The 24260-nt window shown below is 39.5% G+C and overlaps 1 protein-coding gene across 1 annotated transcript in view; it reads right to left on the bottom strand.

The window, feature by feature from the left end:
- Window positions 1-24260, bottom strand: part of CDH8 (cadherin 8) — a 213917-nt gene that overhangs the window by 143329 nt on the left and 46328 nt on the right. The window lies entirely within an intron of this gene.

Below are 24260 nucleotides of genomic sequence, written 5' to 3' on the forward strand. Positions count from 1 at the left end.
TATTTTCCTTGGGCACACTTTTCTTCACAATTTCTTTCTATCAGAAAACTGATTTTTAAATTGTATTTAGTGCTTCAACAAAATGTGAAGATAAGATTAAAACAGCCTGAAATAATATAGAAAAAATCTATATGCAAGCAGCTCTTCTCGTATACTTTTCAGCTAAGTGCTTGAAGCAAAGCCTACTGGAGTGGGCTCTGGATCAACCTTAAAATGCCAGGTGAAATCAAATAATCAATTAATTTTCAAGTGTAAGATGTGCCTTTTATTATATCAAGTTTATTAACGTCAATATATTGAAATGAATGAATATATTATTATAATTCATTTATACTGATATTAAGCCCACTGGAAGATTACTTTAGTTTATGTACATATATAACATCCTTTGAAAACATTTAGTAAGAGAAATTATATAAAATATAATTTTAAAAGAGTATCATTTGCATTAAATATCTTGCACATCATCTTCATAAAAGATGTTCTGATAGAGGTTTGTATAACCTGGTAACCAGCAACAATCACCTAACAGATTTTGCTTTCACAATGGTCTTCATTAGAGGATAAAGTAAGATGGAAAAATTCCTTACAGAATTTGCTATCATCCTATCCTGTAATTGATGCACCTAAATGATCTTGTAGTCATGTGCTTTCACAGATATTTTTTTTCAATTTTGGGTCACAAATGTTGTTAATTTAGCCCATACCCTTGCTTTGAGGTACTTGGGCTCCAGTAATGATGAGACAGTTTACATAACAATGTTAGAGCACCTTGTTTAGCATCATCTCTAGATGTTGCAATAAGCACAGCAGACAACTGCAGTCAAGTTTGGTCTTCTGGAGTTGGATTTAGGATTTATACAGTAGTTTGAATTTTGGACAATCAGTCTGAATCTTGGGAAGAGTTGGAGCTGGCAGCTGTTATGTGACTTCCAGCCATATGGAGCCAAATAGCTTAGTTGTCCCACAAAGATCTTCTGGGTGAAATCCTGGCTCTATTAATTCAATCTATCTCCACCCGCCCTTCATCCCCTCTTTCTTCCTCCATTCCATCTTCTCTATTGCCCTGTCCTCCTCCAATCAAAACCCCACCTAAAACAAACAAAAAAACACAAAACTAGCATGAAGTTCACAAACCATCATTCTGTTTGTAGGTTCTCTCTCTTTCCCTTATCTTTGTCAATCTTCTTTATTAAGAGTGTAAACTCTTTCAGACAAGAAACAGTCTACTATTCTGTATTTGTACAGTGCCTAGCACAACAGAGGCTTGTTCCTGATTAGCCCATAGGCACGATTTTAATAAACACAACAACCAACAACGTTGATGTCAATAGCAAAATCTGCAATGATGTCAAACATGCCAGGATTTCATTCCTGTGTTTTGATGGGCAATCTACCATGCACTGATGATTTATGTCTTAGTATGGTAAGCCCTTAAAAATTATTAGATTTTTTTTTAAAGTAGAAAGAGGGACATATTGAAACTTCAGATGCTGTGAATAGGCTGATTCCCCACCCTGCTATTAACCCATCACACCCACACAAACACAAGCATGAGCATGCGTGTGCATGTTGAATGTGTAAAACTCAAGTCTTTCTTCCCTCTTTTTAGGATTTTCTTGTTTGTTAAGAACAAACAACATAATGCAAGACTGACTTTCCTCCTGATTTGGCTGTTCCTCTCCCGCCTGCACAAGCAGAACTAAGTATTATTCACCTTGTAGAGTTGTGTTTTCTCTGAGCGTGCTTAGTTGAGTTAGGTTGATGTTATATTGGAATATGCCTTTGGGCACTTAATCCCTATTCAGCAAAGTACTTAGGCACAAACTTATGTCCAATTGACTTAAGTGTGCTTACAGGCCTTTCTAATCAAAGCCTTATTCTGGAAAAAAAACAAAAACCTGAAAGTATTTTTCTGATGCATCTACACTGACTAATATTTGGGACTCTGCTAATGAGGAGTGGCCAAACTGTCAAAGCTCAAGTATAAGAACTAGCTGAGTAACAACACAAAGAACACTTTGATTTGTGAATCAGAATTTGGCTAATTAAGTGTCGAATCATGGAAGAGGAGTGGTGGAAGACAGCAGGGGATGGCAGCGATTTTTTAGAGAAACTGCTCAGTTAAGAGAAACTGAGTTGACCATTGAGAGAAGTATGTGCAATCAATAACCTCACAAGACCTGTCACCAAGGTAAAGACTGAGACTGCACTAAAGAAGATGAAACATGGGAAGGCAGTGAGGTCATACAGTGTACCAATTGTGGCATTTAAAGCATTAGGCCTTGAGGGGGTGTGATGATGATAAACTTCAACTATTTAGTCCCCAAAACTGGAAAAATGCCCAATGAGCAGCAGAAGACCATGCTGGTATCTATCTTCAAGTGTGAAATGTATGTGCAGAGGAATTACAGACTCATAAGGTTAATGAGTCATACAATTAAATGGTTGGAAAGAATTATCAGGAAAAGACATTGTAAGTGACTAAAGCATCAAATAAATGACAGCCAATTTGGGTTTATGGCAGGAGGGTAAACAATAGAATTACAGGGAGAGTCACGATGAATAGCATTTAGTGTACACCGAGAGAAGGCTTATGACAGAGTTTCTAGAGAATTGATATGGCGGTCTATGGCCACGAAATCTACCAGATATGTTCAGATTATCATGGACATGTGGTGGGGGTGGGGGGCAGTACAACACCACTGAGAAGCAGCTGCAGCTACAGTGATCCATTCACAGTGAGGGTGGGTCTATACCCAAAATCAGTCTTAAGTCCATTTCTATTTGTGATTGCAATGGATACTTTCATTCAGGGGATTGGGGAAGAGGATCCATGCAGTATGCATTGTGCTTATGATATTATATTGTGTTGCAAAGATAAATACAAACTGGAAAGGGATATAGAATGATGGAGGAGTGCATGAGAAGAAAGTGGTTTATGTGTTAGCCAACAAAAAATGAAATACATGCAATGCTTCATTGAAAGGGACAATGAGAAACCAGTAAAATTAGCTGATATGCAGTTAACCTCTGTGCAACAATTAAATACCTCAGTTCAGTAATGAGCGATAATGGGCATGTGGATGTGGACGTTAGGAGTCTCATGAAGAGCGCTTGGTGCAAATGCAGGGAGTTGGTGGGAATTCTCTGCAATAAAAATGTTAATTAATGTGTATAAAGCCATGATTGGGCCATCCATAAGTTAGGCATTGGAATGCTAGCCAATGAAGAGGAGAGAAGAATAACTACTTCACATTGCTGACAGAGAATGCTCAGGTGGATGCTGTGTGAGATGAGAGCTGTCAGCTGACAGAAATGATACATGCCATGATATGAGTAGCTCCCGTCATGAAAAAGCTGAGAGAGCATGGACTGAGATGGTTGGGTCATGTGAGATGAGACATAGGATTTCTTGGTCAGAGATTACAAAAGCTATCATAAGGCCAATACAGCTAGGAAGACCCAGACAATAGTTGCAAGAGATGCTGAAGGAGTCCATGAAGATCAGTGTCACCTTAGAAGATGCATTCAACAGGAATGCTTGTACGTGAAGAACAGGAGTCATAGACTCTGACTAACAGGACAAGGTGAAGGCAAAGAAATCTAGAGCCAAGGAAGATTTGCAGAAGTTCTTTAATCGCAAACTACTAAGACATTAAAGAGTCCTGTGGCACCTTATAGACTAACAGATATTTTGGAGCATGAGCTTTCATGGGTGAATACCCGCTTCGTCAGATGCATGTAGTGGAAATTTCCAGGGGCAGGTATATATATGCAGGCAAGCTAGAGATAATGAGGTAGTTCACCTCCGTGACACCACTGATTTCCTGAGGAAACTACAATGCATTGGTGACCTTCCAGAAAACACCATCCTAGCCTCCATGGATGTAGAGGCTCTCTACACGAACATCCCACACACAGATGGAATACAAGCTGTCAGGAACAGTATCCCTGATGATGCTACAGCACAACTGGCTGCTGAGCTCTGTGCCTTTATCCTCACACACAACTATTTCAAATTTGATGACAATATATATCTCCAGATCAGCGGCACCGCTATGGGCACCCGCATGGCCCCACAATATGCCAATATTTTTATGGCCGACCTGGAACAACGCTTCCTCAGCTCTCGTCCACTCACGCCCCTTCTCTACCTATGCTACATTGATGACATCTTCATCATCTGGACCCATGGGAAGGAGTCTCTGGAAAAATTCCACCACGATTTCAACAGCTTCCACCCCACCATCAACCTCAGCCTGGACCAATCTACACGGGAGGTCCACTTCCTAGACACCACGGCGCAAATAAGTGATGGTCACATTACCATCACCCTATACCGAAAACCTACCGACCGCTATGCCTACCTTCATACCTCCAGCTTCCATCCCGGGCACATCACACAATCCATTGTCTACAGCCAAGGTACAACCGCATCAGCTCTAACCCCTCAGACAGAGACCAACACCTACAAAATCTCCACCAAGCATTCTCAAAACTACAATACCCGCATGAGGAAATAAAGAAACAGATCAACAGAGCCAGACGTGTACCCAGAAGCCTCCTACTGCAAGACAAACCCAAGAAAGAAACCAACAGGACTCCACTGGCCATCACATACAGTCCCCAGCTAAAAACCTCTTAAATGCATCATCAGGGACCTAAAACCCATCCTGGACAATGATCCCACACTTTCACAGGTCTTGCGTGGCAGGCCAGTCCTTGCCCACAGACAACCTGCCAACCTGAAACATATTTTCACCAGTAACTGCACACCGCACCATAGTAACTCTAGCTCAGGAACCAATCCATGCAACAAACCTCGATGCCAACTCTGCCCACATATCTACACCAGCGATACCATCACAGGACCTAACCAGATCAGCCACACCATCACCAGTTCATTCACCTGCACGTCCACCAATGTAATATACGCCATCATATGCCAGCAATGCCCCTCTGCAATGTACATCGGCCAAACTGGGCAGTCTCTACGGAAGAGGATAAACGGACACAAATCAGATATTAGGAATGGCAATGTACAAAAACCTGTAGGAGAACACTTCAACCTCCCTGGCCACACTATAGCAGACCTTAAGGTGGCCATCCTGCAGCAGAAAAACTTCAGGACCAGACTTCAAAGAGAAACTGCTGAGCTTCAATTCATCTGCAAATTTGACACCATCAGCTCAGGATTAAACAAAGACTGTGAATGGCTTGCCAGTTACAGAACTAGTTTCTCCTCCCTTGGTTTTCACACCTCAACTGCTAGAACAGGGCCTCATCCTCCCTGATTGAACTACCTCATTATCTCTAGCTTGCCTGCATATATATACCTGCCCCTGGAAATTTCCACTACATGCATCCGACGAAGTGGGTATTCACCCAAGAAAGCTCATGCTCCAAAACGTCTGTTAGTCTATAAGGTGCCACAGGACTCTTTGCTGCTTTTACAAATCCAGACTAACATGGCTACCCCTATGATACTAAGACATTGACATTTGGACTGAATATAGCTCCTGGTTAATAATAGCACATTGGAAACGTGCCTAAAAGAGGTAGGAGCATTTTATGACCTTTAAGTTGCAATTGATTAGGATCAATGGAAAATACATTTAACTTTTCCCCCCAAAGATTACTCTGGGCAAAAACAATAGTGTCAGGCACCAGCCTGCAGCAGAGCCAGTCTCCTAGCAACCCAGTGAACACAGCTGGTTCTGATATAAGTTGTGTGATGGACTGTGGCACCTGATTGGTTGCAGGAGTCAGCAGGCTGGCTGGTACTTAAACTCAATAGCACCAGCAGTCCAGTGGCTGCTTAGCATAGTCCTAGTCTGCAGCTGTGCTTTAGACTAACCCTGTCTCTGCCCTCTCTAGTCTTGCTTCAGACCCAGCCTGCACCAGCTCCTGCTCCAGCCTCCTCCTGTACTTGTTCTAGCCCCCAGCTTCCTCCTGACTTCTGATTCCTGGCTTAGATCCTCTTCTCCTTCTGACTGCGACTCCAGTTAACCCTTGGCTTTAGGGCTTTGAATTCTGACTCCTGACTCTGACCCTTGGCTTTGCTCCCATGCCTACCCCATCCTGGATCCAGCTCTAACAGGTAGACCAGACTCTTGCTCCTACCTGATCACTGACAAGCATATGTTCCCAGCCCTTTACTATAAAGCAAATGATAAATGTTGCATTTATATGAATTTTTTTCATTCTTTATGGTGAGTATCCAAAGTCAAAGGTCAAAACAGCTTTCTGAGATATTAACGAGCTTTAATATGGAAACATTATAATAAATTACCTACATAGGTACCAATGTTTCTAAATCATTATATTGTTTTGATTTAGGATCTAACTGACATCATCACCTTATAGCTTCAAAGCACAAAATTAAGTGACGTTCAAAGTCAGAGAGCATTTTTTTTTCCAACTAACATTCCCTCTGTTATACAAGACGTGAATGATAATAAAAAGCAATTGTCAAGCTTCAGCAGGCTGCATTCATGTGAAGGTTCAAGATCATTACATTCATAATTATATAAGGTGTAGGTGTATTGATGGAGAGGCATAATCAAGAGGATAAATGAATTTGAGTTTCTGCTGAAAAGTCTTCAGAAATGTTGGAAATATGAAACTGCTTTCACACCTGTACCTTTATCCATTACATTTGTGCCTGAACCTGGCCTCTTATTTTTCAGAGTGGTGTTGAGAATTGTAACAAAAACATATATTTAAAGAAGGGAAAATTAATATTTACCACCTAGATTCCAGTACTAGACATGATCCCTGGATTAAGAGGAACATACATTTAATGAAAAACTTCATTCTATACAGAAATGTTGACATTTACTTCCCTTGCATGAGACCCAATAAATTATACTTTCTGACAGAGAAGTCCCAGGGCAGTGAAATCTCTCTCAACTCCTGGCTAGGCTGTAGAGTTGTAAAGGCAAAATCTCCTTTCCTTGAAGTAGTAACCACACAGTTCTTCTATCCAATATATTCATACACTAATTGCCATTAGATTGTCCTTGCATCCTCCCCATAGCATACCTCTGGTCCCAATGGTGACACAGATGTCTTGTGTTAATACTCTGAAACTCCCATATGGCCTTAACACAGGTCTTAAGTAGCACGGAGTGTCTTACAGCACTTCTCCACATCAAGACAAATTTCACCCAACAATGAACACTGAATCCCACAATAACTAATATTCATTGATATAATACAGCTGTTGATCAGTGACTTCAATATTATTAATATCATATGTATTGTACTACCACAATACTAACTTTATTATTCATCGATTAATGAACACATACAAAAGAGTGTTGCCAACACATTTATTCAGATATATAGTATATTTATAGTCTTACACATACATGCCTTACAAACACACCATTACCATCAATGCAGGAGAGAAACTGCAGAGATAAATACTTGCTCTAAGGATCTTTCTATTTTCTAGATTTAAAAGTACCACTGTACAATTAAAAAAAAAAGTAATACACTGGAATGTTGATTATTCAATTCATATTAAATGGTCATAGCCTATAGAAGTTCAACTTCTTGGCTAAATCTGTATAATTTTATAACTCCCTTATGTGTTTGTGGTTTTTGAAAAAAAACTAGAACTAGATGTGTGATCACCCACTGCAGAACAACCATGGGAGAAATCAACCATAATTGTTCTTGAGTCTCTAGCTTCAGTTCTGGGATTCAGTGGGAGATCCACTGTGCTTTTGGCAGATGGTAAAATGTACTCCCTTCTGCTTTCAGTCACCTCATCTGCCCAGTGTGAGGATGGATGTGGCCATGACTCTTCTCTCAAGAGTATCCTCCCTGCCTTAGAGGCTATACGCTCTTGGGATCACTAGCCTGGAGCAGCAAATGTGCTTCCTAGCCAAATTGTGACTGCAAGCCATGCAGCTGTACAGAATGGGGGGAGAAGGAAATAATGCTCTTAGGGAATCTTTCCATTGACTTCAGCAAAAGTAGGATTGGGCCCTTAGAGACATCTCTGACCCTGGTGCCCAGGTACTGGTTGAGACATAATCCAGCTTGTAATGAGCTGGATTGTCTAAATAGAGGATCTGCCAACCCAATGTCAACATATTAGGGGTGAAACAAGCATAACTGCAGCAATAATCCAAAAGAGAAAAATCACAGTCTATTAGAAATATGCTCTTGGATATTTTTAATTAAGAAAAGAAAAGACTGCACCATGAAATGAAGTTTTATTTGAGTTCATTAGAGAATAATTAATTCATCCATGTATAATTACAAAGGAATTACCCATCACTTCTTTCAAAGGAAATTACACAATCTGCATTTTAAACTTCATTTTAAAGCCTTGCATCATTCTTCCGAGAAAGCACCACATGCTGCTCTCAATTTTAGAATTTCTAAGTATATTTCTGAACGAGATCACTGGTAAATCATTGATTCTATTCACCTCTCTGAAACTTTATATGTTTTCCAAATGCTCTTTCTTTTCCCCTTTTCTGTGCCTGGTATGGAAATCCATAAGGGGAATCCTTCAGTTCAGAGGCAGATCACATTTAATGAACCCAGAGACATAGTTTCTTTCTGGACTCTTTCACAAGTCCCTATGGGTTCTAAGGCACTCTAGCTCATTCTGTAAAACATATTGAAAGATTTCAGTGGCTTCTGCATTTATTTATATACATCGCTGCTTCCAATAATTGTAATACCTCTCTCATGCTGTGATCCTTTTCCTAGTCATCTGTCTATTCTTCCTGCGTGTCTTCTGGTTTTGCTAGATATATGAAAACAATTAAGTGGTAAGAAAAACTTTGCTTTGTATTTTTGGTGAGTTGTGACACAAGATGATGTGTGTGCTCATCAACGACCCAAGGTATAAAGGATCATTCAGCATTAAACTCCATAAGACAGGCTGCAATTCATTTGTACACAATGTGGAATTAATAAAATGATTGTAATTTAAATTCAATAGAATCTATTATTTTCTTCATGGAGGTGATGGTCCCTTTAACAGTAATGGGAATTATATCGGCATAGTAGGGGGAGGAAAACCAAATATTCTGCATTACCATAGAGAGTAATGGCAAACATGGGGCACAGCCTTGTTCTCACTGAAGTTAACATCAGTACTTCCAACTCTTTTAACAGGAGAAGGAAAATGCCCATGGGGTATTTATGGTTTCGCTTAAGATATTAGGATCATGTAACTAAAATATTTGTCAATTGACTTTCCTGTTCATTTGCAGTTTCATAACCATATTCAAAGAGAATTAAAGCAATAATATCCCTAATACTTTCCTCCAATAGTGTAATCACTGGTTTTCTCTGCCTCCATTTCCTACACTGTCAATTACAACATCTTTGATTCTGGATGCCTTCTTTTATGTTTCAATTTATTCTTTGCTGTAGCTTTTCTATTTCATTTGATTTGCTAATTCAATGTGTGTTTAGATTCATGCCTCAACTGTGCACAAACATCTTTTTACCATTTACCTCTCACTATTTCCTTATGTGGTATCAGAGAGAGCTGTGGGCTAAAAATAGAGCAAGAACGGGGAGCCAAGAAACTTACTGTAACATTGACTGGCTCTATGGCCTTGGGCAAATCGCGTAGGGCTGAATTCATTTATGTGCTTGAACCCCTCATACTATCATCATGCACCCCTCCACCCGCACACACACAAACGATACTGGGCCTACCAAGGGCTGCCTCAGTCCCCGCTGCTGGTTAGGGCATCAAGTGGTTCCCTAATTTCCTCCTGGCTACTTAATATCGGCCAGAAAATAGCCAGGTCATGGGACACATTGGCCACAAACACTGTCATTTCAAGTTTCAGAGTAGCAGCCGTGTTAGTCTGAATCTGCAAAAAGAACAAGAGTACTTGTGGAACCTTAGAGACTAACAAATTTATTTCAGCATAAGATTTTGTGCGCTACAGCCCACGTCATCGGATACATTACAAGACCATTCCCAACTTACCGTAGGATTCCCCTTTTGAAGGAGGCTTTTGGGAGGGTAAGGATTTGGCATCACCAGTCCTGCACCTAGCAGGGAAGACCTCCTCTGCCAGGGGTATTTGGCTTCACCACCTCTGGCCCCTGACACAGACCCTAACAGCACATTTCCATGGTAGCTATGGTACCCAGGTTACAGCTGTCCCCAGAACTCCTGGGGATAGAGAGCAGAAAAGATAATACAGCCTCATATTGGTTGTATTAATTTATTTCAGCTGAACCAAGGTTTGAAACCCCAACCTTTACTTGCCTACTCCCATCCCCAACCTGGCCAGCTGTTATCTCTCTTTCCTGCTATGAACCCGGACCCAGACTGAGACCCAGACCTCTGGAACACATCCTGTGACATCCAGAGGATAAGGTTTGAGGTGTCACAGAGACCTCTTACCACTCTCCATTTAGGAGACACAAAGGTCAATGCATACAGGAATGCCTCTATGCACCACTCTAGGAGGAGTTTGGACAATCCCATCCAATGTGCCCCCATTTTTAAGTTTCTTTAATATTCTTCTATTTATTTACACTGAATTTATTTCTTATGTGCTATATTTTTGAGCTGTATTTTTATTTTCCTCTTCTAAAAGTCTTATTATAATTTGCTACTCTATATACTCAGGCAGAGAGAACATCAGACTTGAACATTAAGACCTTTTTGTGTTTTTCAAATGATTTTCTCAAGTGAACATCATAGTAATATCTAATAATGCACACTCTTAGGATAGCAGAATAGAATATAAAGTTAATCACTGTGTACCCACAGCAGTAATTTAAAGGCTGCTTACTATATCTGTCACACCAGACAAGCTGTAGCCTAGATCAGCAAAGGCAGAAAAACACAATAGGCCAGTTAGGTCAAAGGTGACAGAATGCTTCTATTTACTTAAGCATATTTAAATTGTCATGATTTTACAGTTCTGCATTATCCTGCTGAACCCATTGCCAAAATGCTATGCTTTTAGCTGCTTTTACCACACTGACTTCTGCACACCATGACTGGTAGGTTGCCAGAGGTAATACATTAATGTGCCTTCCTTCTTAGTATCAGAATTTCCATACAGGTAGAATGTGTTTTGTTATTTCATAATATTACAAAATTAACCTGCAAATGGAAAAGTACAATTTTGTGAAAGTAACAATTGTTCAGACATAAGGTCACAGTTTAGTGTTTGAACATCTGGAAGGTGAGCGCTTTGTCTAAGGCCACAGAATGTGCAAAGCTGACAGTCTGAATAGAAAGTTCTCTTCCAGCAATTGGCTGTCAAACACATCCTGAATTTAAAAATGTAAACATCAGCTCTGCAGCCAGCCAAAATCAAAAGCCGTTGGGAAGGTGACTGCTCTATCAATAGGAGGAAGAGAACTAAAATATGCATTGTGAAGAGGATTGAAATATTGATTATAATATAATTATACTGATATAATATCACTATTTTAAAGCAGATTTACCCTAACCTGTGACCCACATGCCTGGACATAGTAAAGTGAAATTTTAAACAGCTAGTGTAGAATTTTCAAGTTGGATAAAGTAGGACAAAAACAGACATATGACAAATTCCTGTGTAGGTCCTGAACCAAGCATTAATCCTAAAGGAATATTTTTGTATTTACAGTTATATAACATTAAGATCCTCACTTTTTATAGCCAAGTAGAAATGTGTGAGGGCATACTTAATTTTTCCATTCTCTCTCAGTTAGAAAAACACCATGATAACTAGCTGCACAATGATAATCCATTAGAGAAAGTGTTGGTTGAAACCAGTAAATATGTTTTTGTGCAAGTTAACATGAAAATCTTTACCAGTTCATTTGCATGGCTTTCAAGCTTTCCAGAAATAAATTTCCATGAATTTCCACAGCCTCATGCATTCCTGAAAATCTCTTGCAAATCAACTTGTAACATTGATGCCTAGCATAATACAGAATGATTTTGCAATTTCATGCATTTGAAATTTGTCACGATAGTATTACAGCTGCTATCTTTGACAATATTGTCCTGGGGAAGGATAGGAGAACACAATCAACGGCACACATACACACCTATATTAATTGTGCAGGACATACACCTGTGAGGGATGGTTGAGGTACACTTAATCCTGCCTCAACATGGAGGAATGGACTAGATGACTTCTGGAGATCCCTTCCAGCCCTATATTTATAGGATTCTATGCAGACACACAACTATGCATGGGCACATATGTGCTGACCTGGTCAGATGAGGATGAATGTATATACTTATGTACATGCTGCTTCCACAGGAAGCAATATTGGATCCTGTAGCCAGCATTTGAGTGAATATTGAAACTGATTGCATAATGATTCTTTTTATTATCTATTTATGGTATGACAGCACATAAGCCAGCCTGTTTCCCAATAGTGTATCCATATGTGTCATAACCTTAGTCCCAGATTTGGACCTTAGCGTCCAAAATATGGGGGTTAGCATGAAAACCTCCAAGCTTAGTTACCAGCTTGGACCTGGTACCTGCTGCCACCACCCAAAAAATTAGAGTGTTTTGGGGCACTCTGGTCCCCCTGAAAAACCTTCCCTGGGACCCCAAGACCCAAATCCCTTGAGTCTCAAAACAGAGGGAAATAATCCTTTTTCCCTTCCCCCCTCCAGGTGCTCCTGGAGAGATACACAGACACAAGCCCTGTGAATCCAAACAGAGTGACTCCCCCTCTCTGTTCCCAATCCTGGAAACAAAAAGTACTTTCCTATTCCCCCAGAGGGAATGCAAAATCAGGCTAGCAAATCCAACACACAGATCTCCCCTGATTTCTTCCTCCCATCAATTCCCTGGTGAGTACAGACTCAATTTCCCTGAAGTAAAGAAAAACTCCAACAGGTCTTAAAAGAAAGCTTTATATAAAAAAGAAAGAAAAATACATACAAATGGTCTCTCTGTATTAAGATGATACAATACAGGGTCAATTGCTTAAAAGAATATTGAATAAACAGCCTTATTCAAAAAGAATACAAATTAAAGCACTCCAGCACTTATATTCATGCAAATACCAAAGAAAAGAAACCATATAACTTACTATCTGATCTCTTTGTCCTTACACTTAGAAACAGAAGACTAGAAAGTAGAAACTACTTCTCCAAAGCTCAGAGAAAGCAGCCAGCCAGACAAAAGACTCAGACACCAACTTCCCTCCACCCAAAGTTGAAAAAATCCGGTTTCCTGATTGGTCCTCTGGTCAGGTGCTTCAGGTGAAAGAGACATTAACCCTTAGCTATCTGTTTATGACAATATGCATTACTGATTTTTAAGATACCGACTATGGGCTTGATTCTCATCTATACTAAAGTATTCTGGCCTATGAAAACCAGGGAATAATGTTAAGAAAGTTACAAACCCCAAGCATGGATGCAGCCATTCTATATATAACAGCAAATTACAAACTATTGCAATAGCCAAACTATAAAAGCATGATATAAACCAGCCCCAAGAGAGTCATGCTCCATATAAATCTGGGGAGGGCAGTTACCTAAAAAGATTTAGCCTGGATGTTTATCCAAGCTATAAAAACTCATAGAGATCACTACCAAAGCAATTACCCACTCCTCAACCACAGTTCTCCTTAAAGCTCGGCTGGAGGTGTATTATAATTGTCATTATAGAGTTAGAAGGGGGAATCTTGAATTCTTACGAGCCCATGGTCTGGGTGATACTTGTATTTAGTCAGCTTCTCATAATTGGCTGACGCCTGGACCACTCAGGGATGTTTTATTTGGTTGCCAATGTTAGTGAATATTACAATGCTTCCTACTGTGTCCAAAAGGAGCAGTGAAGGGAAAGAAACAGTCAGACAGAAGAGATTGGAGAGTTACAGCCCCTTCCTCCAGATGAATCAACTGATTGTGTTGGGGGCTGTCTAGGAGATGGAGTACTGGCAACTTGTCAGAAAGGGACATGGGAGGGCATAGGACAGAAGGAGAAGTCTTGCAAAGGGGAGACGGAGGGACAATTGATTATTTTAAATTGGGGGCTCTGAATATGATCCAAACATCAGGCTACCCAAATCTGAGTAATGTTCAAATCTTAATATTTTATTATTTGCATGTTCCCAATATAATCCAAAAATACCTCAGTAAAGATTATGAGAACCTCCAAATGATTTTGGACAGCTGGTGTGACCACTGTAGGATCAGTATTCATCTTATTAATATTTGCAATATGGAAGCATCTGGAGGTCGCAGTTGACATCAGGGCTCCATAATGCTAGATGATATTCATACATATAAAATGTCCCTGCCTAGATGAGCTCATTTCACTATCTTTGATTAGGGTAAAGTACTCTTTCACAGCATTGCATTGCTTTTCCCACAATTAGAGTAAATCCAGAACAAACACGTGTAATAGTAGCTAATCAGAAACTGTTGAACTTATAGAAATATCACCTACTGATTCAGTATGGCTCAAACTTATGGACAAGAGATGTGTTTTGTTTCTGAAATAAATTTAAATTTGTAAAAGGAAAGATGAACTATTTCCTTTGCAGCCCAGAGATTCTGGGATCTGAACTCAGTGGGACTCTCTCTGGACTTCGGTGGACACTGGACCAGGCCCAAATTCTATAGATTTATTTCACATATACATATATAAACTACATCCAAAGCACATTATTATGGTTGCAAAGACAAGTATTCAGAAATTAGGAAATTTTAGAATTAAAGGTGTTTGTGCAACCTTAACTCAGCCTCCTTGTGCATATGCATTATCATACAGTCTCTAGTTACATGATCACATAATATTTTTTCAACGGCTTTAGTGGACAGACTTTTCCTGCCCATTCTCCCAAAGTATGGTCCCTTTTAACCCCTCTCCAACCTGTCCTTGTCCCAGTCCTGTTTCTTCTCCACTCCTGATTCCAGTTCTATTTGCCTAACCTAGCAAGTCCTGGCCTCTACTATTCTGTATTCTCATCCCAGGCCCAGTCTCTTTGCTCAGCTATCTTAATCTCATCATTCCAGACTCTCTCTCCCAATGTCCCCTCTCCACCCCACAGTCCCAGTTCCAATCTCTTTGTCCAGCCATTCCCAGCCTCCCTCTCCCAGTGTATTCCCCACCACCTTGTCCCCAGTCTCCTTGCTAAGCCAGTCTCAGATTCCCCGAGTCCTGACTCCTCAACCAAACTATTTCCCCCACCCTTGCCTCTAGTCATTCTCCCAACCTCAAATCATTGACATCTCATCCCAATCTCCTTCTCTAGGTTCCTCATCCAATCTCAATGCCCCTATCCTTGGTTCTGTGTCCTCGTCTCATTGCCAAGCCAGTCCCTGTCTCCACCTGAACTCCTCATCTCAATCTACCACCACCCCCAAACAGGTTCAATTCTTGTCCCCTCTGCATCCGAGTCAGGCAATTTCCTCCTCTATGCTTCCTGAGCCCAGCAGGGGCGAATCACTGAGAGCACTAGAGAGACAGGCTCCCTGCTCTCAGATTCAGTTGCTTGGCCTTGACCTCAGCCCCAGATAGCCCACTATAGCCCAGAGCTACAATTGCAGGGAAAGTAATGCTCACCTTCAGCTCAAGCATGCTCAGTAGGAAACCTTTAGGGAATTCAGCTGCTAAAATCTAAGTCTATAATGAGCATCTCTGAACTGCAATTTTTCAGATACTTATTACTAGGCCAAAGTCAGGTAGATTTTCATGGAAACAGCAAAAGACACATCTGTGACACATACCCCACATCCCTGTCAAATTTCAAGTACTTGCTTCAAAACATGGAGGTGCTGGAGAGATTCAAAGAAAAGGCTACTAGAATTTTTTTTACATGAGAAAACAATGTACTTTTCCCTGGCTTCATTCCTGGAAGTGGCTAGACTATTTTGACTGAAATTTTCCAGAAGGATTACACCTGAGACAGACACCCAGCATGGAAAATTTCAGCCTGAACAGCTAAAGTTTAGCAAAGTTATAAGCAATTTAAACCTGGGTTTTAGAATGGGAAATGACAGATTACTTGAATAATAGGCAGTGCTATCAACCCCACCTATATTAATATTCCCTGCATGTTCAGGAGGTGAGTTTTACTATGGTATATTATTTCTTATATCTAATTATGCATTCATTGTATGACAATTTATTGGAAGTCCAATTAAAATGCTAATTTACCACTAGCCTACAAGTTTATTATTTATACCTTTCTAATAACTAATAAATCACATGTAATTGACTTTAATAAAGCAAGATAAACAACAAGACCAACAATTATCTGATTATGAGATAATAAAGTCTTGACTACAGCAACAAATTGAAGTAAAATAAAATATTTGAGATAATTTATGGTCAGAAAAGCTTCCTTTCTACAATTACTTAGTACATAAGAGTTAGCACACTTTGTCTACCTAAGCAGATAGGTATGTCACCTTCATTAGGCAAACAGGTATTGATGTAAAAGTTATCTGAAAAGATAATCTACAGTCTGGTGTTCCCTTAGCAAAATATTATTAGTTTAAATGCTCTGTTAGTTGTGTTAGGGCAGTTCTCACCACAAACAAAAGCCACATGTAGATAATGAATTTGTCATGGATTATAAAATGTAGCTCTTTTTCCTGACTCAAATTGGGACCACGAGGGCAGTCAAAATATCATAGAATCATAGATTATTAGGGTTGGAAGGAACCTCAGGAGATCATCCAGTCCAACCCCCTGCTCAAAGCAGGACCAATCCCCAAATCGCCCCCTCAAGGACTAAACTCACAACCCTGGGTTTAGCAGGCCAATGCTCAAACCACTGAGCTGTGTTGAAACACAACAAAACTAAATCTTTTATTTTGCCTGCTGTCAAGGTTCCTTTCCCACTCTGAACTTTAGGGTACAGATGTGGGGACCTGCATGAACACTTCTAAGCTTAATTACTAGCTTAGATCTGGTACCACTGCCACCATCCAGAATTTCAGTGTCTGGATCACTCCTTGGCCCCCCCGAAACCTTCCCCTCCCTGGGTAACCTTGAGAGACTCCTTTACCAATTCCCTGGTGAGTCCAGATCCAATCCTTTGGATCTTAAAACAAGGAGAAATTAATCATCCCCCCTCCTTCCCCACCTCCATCAATCCCTGGTGAGTCCAGATCCAATCCCTTTAGATCTAAAAAAATAAGGAAAAATCAATCAGGTATTAAGAAAAAAGGCTTTTAATTAAAGAAAAGAAAGGTAAAAGAAAACCCTCTGGGAGAGATTAGCATACCAGCTCTCTCACAGATAACAGATTCAAAACACAGAGGATGTTCCCCTGGGCACAAATTTAGTTACACACACAAAAAAAAAATACTCAAATACCCAATTTGATTCTACCTCAATTTGCATAAGACAGGTTAAAAAGAAATAAACATAAACCTATTTATTCCTTTCTAAAATTTACTACTCTGATAAGAGGCTGGGTCCTTGATCTTTTTCACTCTGGCTGAAACTGAAACTCTCTAAACAAAGGAAAAACTTCCCTCCTTCCTTTTGAAATATCTTGTTCCCCCATTGGTTCCTCTGGTCAGGTGTTAGCTAGGCTAGGTGAACTTTTTAACCCTTTACAGGTAAAAGAGGCATTAACCCTTAACCATCTGTTTATGACACCTGCAAATTATCAAATATTTATTGATATAGTAAATGTTTCATTATTGACCACAACTGGTTTCTGAGCATCTATGTGCTTTTCAGCTACACTATAGTTCCCTGTCCCCACTGTCTCTCCTTAGCTTTTGCACAGCTTTTCTCAGAGAAAGATGGAAGCCTATAGGATGAGAACGCTGGAAGCCAAAATCTTCTTCAATGCAGCGCATAACTGCTGCTGATTATAGAGCAACATGTTAGCAAGAAGGCTCAACAGGGAAACCCCATGGGGTTGCCATTCTCTGCTCCTTTTAAATGTGTGTTCTGAGAGAGTATGACACAGTGGTAGAACAAGCTCATGCAATATTTTTAAGAGAAAAATAATTAGCAAGAATATAACTGTCCTTTTAACTAGCGTGATCAATCCCAACCTGACAACAACAACAAAAGAAAAGAAAATATTCAGTAATTTCATGGGAATGCAAGACTGTTTTCATATAATTAGATAGCAATCTGCCCCCCCCCTCCAGGAAAACAGAGAGAGCTATAGACTATTCTTTTGTTTCACATGTTATTGATAAACAGGCTTAACAAACAAGTTATTATCTATGATGAAATTTTCATAATGATGAACTGAAAAGGCAGGAAATCCTTATTTAAAAAAAATAATAATCACAAATAGCTCAAAGAACAACTCCCTAACGATGAACTTTAATAAATAATAATAATACATTATACTGACCAAGCTATACAAAAACATTAACAGTAGCCATTTTTTTAAAAGATTGATTTCTATTGTTTAATAAATCCTAGAAAATTTACTCCCCTCCTCAACTAGGTGACTCTGCTCTTTCACAGCAGGTTTCATGATTCAAGTTTGATGGTTTCAATTCAACCTATATCTAAAAATCTCCCCACTCAGTTTGACAATATAACCACTCTCTGCTTTGTCAAAATCAAGCTGCTAACATAAATGCTAAATTACTTCTTACCCCCCTCTGGACCAGGGCTGAACTTATTCAAAAAATAGAACCTAGTGGAAAAGCCAGAATCATAGCTCGTGTATAAATAAGAGAAAGAGAGAGAGAGAGCGAGCTTCAATATAAAAGGGATCCTGATGGTTGCCCTTTTCTAGCAGGAGGGAGTGAAGTGGTGCAAATTAAGTGATTATATATAGGGACAGAAAATAGTGAGAGCTTGGATAGAGGTGTCGGTTTAACAGCTGCAGTATTTTCACAGGTAATGGGGAGTCTCCATTTGCTGAAATCTGGTTCCAAGAGGGATAGAAAGAATGAGGGGGGGAAACAACAACAACACAGCAATAAAACAGTGAGGGAATAAAGTGAAAACAGCAAAAATAGCAGTAGCAATTGGAAAAGCAGGACAAAGGACTAAACAAAAAGCAATGTGGAAACAATGGGATGGGACAGAAAGGTAGCTAAAAATGTAATTCAGAAGAAAGTGACAAAAATCTTTGGCAATTTTAATCCTGAATAGAAAATGAAGCTGAGAAACTTAACTGCCAGATGCCAGTTTATTGATTACAAGATGTCATCTGGTTATATAAACAAAGACCCTCCAAATACCTAAAAACTAGAAAGAACCAAGCTATGTACACTTGTGATAATGCTTACCTTAAGGGTTAACCAGACAGCTTTACATTTGCTTAAGGATTTTTATGTTTAAAGAGAAAAGATAAGACAGAACAGACTAGATTACACAGTAAATGCACTTCTTAAGCCAACTGTAGAGAAGCAGGGGAGTGTAGACACAATAAGAAGGATGAAAGAGTAGCTTGAAGAGTGGTAGTTATTCCAAGGGCCCCATACAAGACAAAATTAGAAATTAGCAGCTGGATGATATCAAGGAAAATATGTTACTGAAATGTGGGCAACAAGTTGTTTACAGAGATAGCATACATTGCAAATAGCTTTTCTGGGTTGCAGACAAAAGCTGAATGAATAGATACAGAGCATGAGAGGAAGTCACGCTGTCCAAAAGTGGGCTTTGGACTTTATTTAGTCTAGTAAGTAACGGACAATATAGATCTCATCACATCAATAGAAACTGCATTTCTTTGCTAGAAATACTCCCAAATCTTCTTTATTTTGCCTGGTTCCTTATTACCAGGCCCATTTCTTCTCACGCCCCATGGCTACAGCTCTCTTCTGGCCAGAGTCTTTTCCAGAACTGTCATTTAATATTAATAACCCAGGAGGAGATAGATATCATCAAACCAGCCTTGTCACTCAGCCCCAGGCTCCAAAGTGGAGTGGTCATGCATCCTCAAATGCAGATATTCACTTGGAATCTCACAGTAAACCCAGATAACATTTTATTTGTCTTTCATGATAAGGGAATTCTTATCATTAACATTTATTAACAGACATTGAAATGGTGTGACCTCATCAGGAATACTGTGAGCAATCTTGGTCTCCCATGTTTAAGAAAGATGAAAACAAACTGGAATAGGTGCAGAGAAGGGCTGCTAGGATGATTAGAGGAACGGAGAACCTACCTTATGAGAGGAGTCTTAAAAAGGTTGGCTTGTTTAACCAAACAAAACAAAGGCTGAAGGGAGATAGGATTGCTCTCTATAAATACATCAGAGGGAACACCAAGGAGGGAGAAGAATTATTGAAGTTAAGGACCAATGCTCACATAAGAACAAACGGATAAAAACTGGCCACCAAGAAATGTAGGCTTGAAATTAGATGAAGGTTTCTAATAATCAGAGGAGTGAAGTTGTGGGAAAGCCTTCCAAGGGGAGCAGTGGGGCAAAAAAGACTGAACTTGGTAAGTTTATGGATGGGATGATACCATGAGATTGCCATCTGCTACTGCTATTAGCAAATATCTCCAAGGTTCAGAGACTGGACACTAGATGAGGAAGGCTCTGAGTTACTAGAGAGAAATTCATTCCCAGGTGTCACACTGGTAGGTCTTGCCCACTTGTTCAGGGTCAAACTTATCATCATATTTGGGGTCAGGAAGGAATTTTTTTCCAGAGCAGATTGGCAAAAACCTGAGGTGAGGGGGTTGCCTTCTTCTGCAGTGTGGGATCTGGGTCTCTTGCTGATTTGAACTAGAGTAAATGGTGGATTATCTGTAACCTGAAGTCTTTAAAGAAGATATGAAGACTTCAGTAACTCAGCCAGAGGTTATGGGCCTACTGTAAGAGGGGGTGGATGAGGTTCTGTGGCCTGGAATGTGCCAGAGATCAGTATAGATTATCATGATACTCTCTAATGGCCTTAATGTCCATGAGTATCAGTGCACCTGAGGAAAAAAAATAGTTAATTTAGCCCTACAACAACATTCTGAGGCAAAGAATGATCTTCACTCCCATTTTGCAGATTGGGAAACCGAGGGACAGAGCAGTATTAGGCCTAGAGCTAGTCTGCAATATTTTTGTTAAAAAATGCAGATTCACAGAAACTAAAATTGTATGAGAAATGTGTGGTTTTGATGAATCTGTCAATTTAAAAAATGTTCAGGAAAAAATGTTTTGAAACAGTCAAAACACCCTGCTTTGACATTTTGAAACAGAAAGTTTCCAGTTTTTTTAGTAGAAACAATTTTTGTTTTGAAATTTTAGTAGATTTAGACTAAGGGAAGTTAAAAAAGGGGGGAAATGTCAAAATTGAAATTAAAGTTTTTGATTGACCTGAACAGAATTTCCAGTGAGGGGAAGATCTTCAGTTTGCAAAAATATTCAAGATTTTAACTTTTCTTCCTGATTTGGGATGGAGGAGTTTGGGTTTTTTTTAATCTCAACAATTTTTGCAAGACAGAAAAACCATTTCCTGCCAAGCTTTAATTAGGTCGATTCTCCGAGGAGCTAACCATCTCTATCTCCCTTTGACTTCAATTCCTGCTGTAGCTGCTAAGAACCTCTGAAAATGACATGCCCAAAGTCACACAGGAAGCCTGTAACTGAGCTGAAAACAGACTAGATGATATAACGGTCCCTTCTGGCCTTAAAAATCCATCAGAATCCTGATCTCCTCATTCCTATTCAAATGCCTTAACAGCAAGACCATTCCTGCTGCCTAAACTAAGCTAATCTCCCAGCAATGACTCTGCTTCTAACAAAAATGAAGCAATTTATTTATCTTTATTTACTGCACTGTGAGTAAAATGTAGCTTCAGTACTTCACTTGTTAGAATCAGGCTCTTTTAAAAAAAATATGCTCTGACTCACTCTGCACATGTTAGGATGCCTTTTTTTTTGTGCCTTGAAATTCATTCTAATCACAAAAATAGTTCAAAATATGTTTCCTAGGCTTATATATTAACATATACATATCAAGCTACATTTTGCTTTAGCTAGAAGATCCTTACTGTTCATGTAATTACTATCAAGAAATAATGCAAATGGACTTCATGTATCTATTTTTTCTACTGGACACAATTATTGGGCTCTCTTTTTAAGTTTATAATGACAGTAATGAGAATTGACATTCCACTCCTGGATGTACAGCAAACACACATTTTATTGAATGCTTAAAAGACATTAAATTAACAAGCTAAGCGGCTCTTGTTGGCATTCATCTAGCATGTATTTATCTCTCTAAAATCCAGTCTCAGATTGGATTTCAGCATCATATAAATTAAGTTATCTCAGATTAGTATATCTCACCCATGAAAAATAAGTATTGTGCTTCAGGGACATACCTATAACCCAGTAGCTGTATGTACAGTATGAATAAGTAATCACAGTGGGATGAGTTGAGGCTAGAATTCAATCCACATTTTTAAGACCTCCCTGAGAGCATTTAACTAGGGTAGGATTTAGAAAGCCCTTCCTAATTATTTAAACTTTTATTTGTAGTAACAGAAGTTATTGACTATCAGAGAATAAATCTTTGCATTTGCACCTCTTAACTAAGCTTCCCTTGTCATTTCCCACTGGTAGAATTCCCTCAAATGCCCAATAATTTAAAAATAAAACAAAATTAATCCAGCTACAATATATAAAACTATCATATTTGAATACAAGGCTTCCCCGCCCCAGTTGTGAAAATAATCTCAATTACTTACAGAGACTGTTAGGAAGCCTCAGGAAATGCAGAGAGATCAGGAACTCCACGAATCCACCCCTGGAATTAAAATTCAAATCTGACCCCAGATAGCACTCCTCAACATAACAGCACAGGTAAGTGAGACATAAGGAACTGATAAGGCCAGCCCAGAACATCTGAGTCTCAGACCTTCCTCCAGTCCAAACTCTCTAACATCTTCTCTCCATCCTCTTACACTCTTTTCTTTCTCAAGCAGCCCTTTTTTTGCAGATGAAGCATCTGTTTTCTACTCCTCCCATGAATAGGTGCTGCATGCAAGAACATAAGAATGGCCATACTGGGTCAGACCAAAGGTCCATATAGCTCAATATCCTATCTTCCAACAGTGTCCAATGCCAGGTGCTTCAGGGAGAATTAACAGAACAGGTAATCATCAAGTGATCCATCCCCTGTCACCCATTCCCAGTTTCTGGCAAACAGAGGCTAGGGATACCATCCCTGCCCATCTTGGCTAATAGCAACTGATGAATCTATCTTCCATGAACTTAATTAGTTCTTTTTTGAACTCTGTTATAGTCTTGGTCTTCACAACAACCTCTGGCAAAGAGTTCCACAGGTTGATTGTGTGTTGTATGAAGAAATACTTCCTTTTGTTTGTTTTAAACCTGCTGCCTATTAATTTCATTTGGTGACCCATAGGTCTTGTATTATGAGAAGGATTAAATTACTTTCTTATTTACTTTCTACACCAGTCATGACTGTATAGACATCTGTCATATCCTGCCTTAGAGAGAGAGTTTACTGCTGCTCTGTCAAGTGCCAATCTAAAATATTTAATAAGCCCTCAGGAGCCAGGTTGGTCAAGAGAAAGTGCAGTGCTTGAATTTATTACACTGGCACTTGACTCAGGCTGAGCCTGCCCAGGACTTTGGAAACATCCAGCCTGCACTGCTTCCCACAGCTCTCATTGCCCATGGGCAGCCGTGCCTGCGGACAGTCAATGTAAACAAACTGTCTCGTGGCCTGCTAGTGGATTACCCTGATTGCCCACCACTGCCTTACAGCCTCTTCCCTACTGGAAAAAAACAAGGAGATTAGTTGGGAAAACTAGAAGAGGAAAAAGACCAGAGGATAGAAGTGGCATAAACATTTTTGGAGTTCAGCAAACATTGTTGCTAAGGATGACCTCTTTTTCATTTGTACCAACAATGTTATCACTGATTTATACTTATACAATTTTAAATGGTCACATTGCCTAGTGGAGGCCAGTAAAATACAAAAGCTCTAAAGGAAGGGGCTTATAAGATCCTGCGGACAATCAAGGTCAAGAGTACAATGCACCATTCCCTCTGAAGTTATCTCACTGTCCTTCAGTGAGTGTTAAACTGAAAACAAACTAAAAGAACCCCCTGAGTTTAAAACAGCATTAATGTGCTCTGCCATCATTTCAGACATATGAAATGTACTTAGATGCTACACTTCATTGATGAGCAGGGAAATTCTTGTATGTGTATATACTGAATGAAAACCATACATTGTTACCCTTATATGAATTCCAATAGGCATTTGGCTGGGAATGTGTAAATTGAAAGACTTGTGCTTGAATATACAATAGCTCATTGAAATTTAGCTGTTTTATTTCATTATGTGTAAATAGGGAGAGAAATCA

The sequence above is a fragment of the Gopherus flavomarginatus genome, chromosome 14 (assembly GCF_025201925.1).
Source record: "Gopherus flavomarginatus isolate rGopFla2 chromosome 14, rGopFla2.mat.asm, whole genome shotgun sequence".
Taxonomy (NCBI): Eukaryota; Metazoa; Chordata; order Testudines; family Testudinidae; genus Gopherus; species Gopherus flavomarginatus.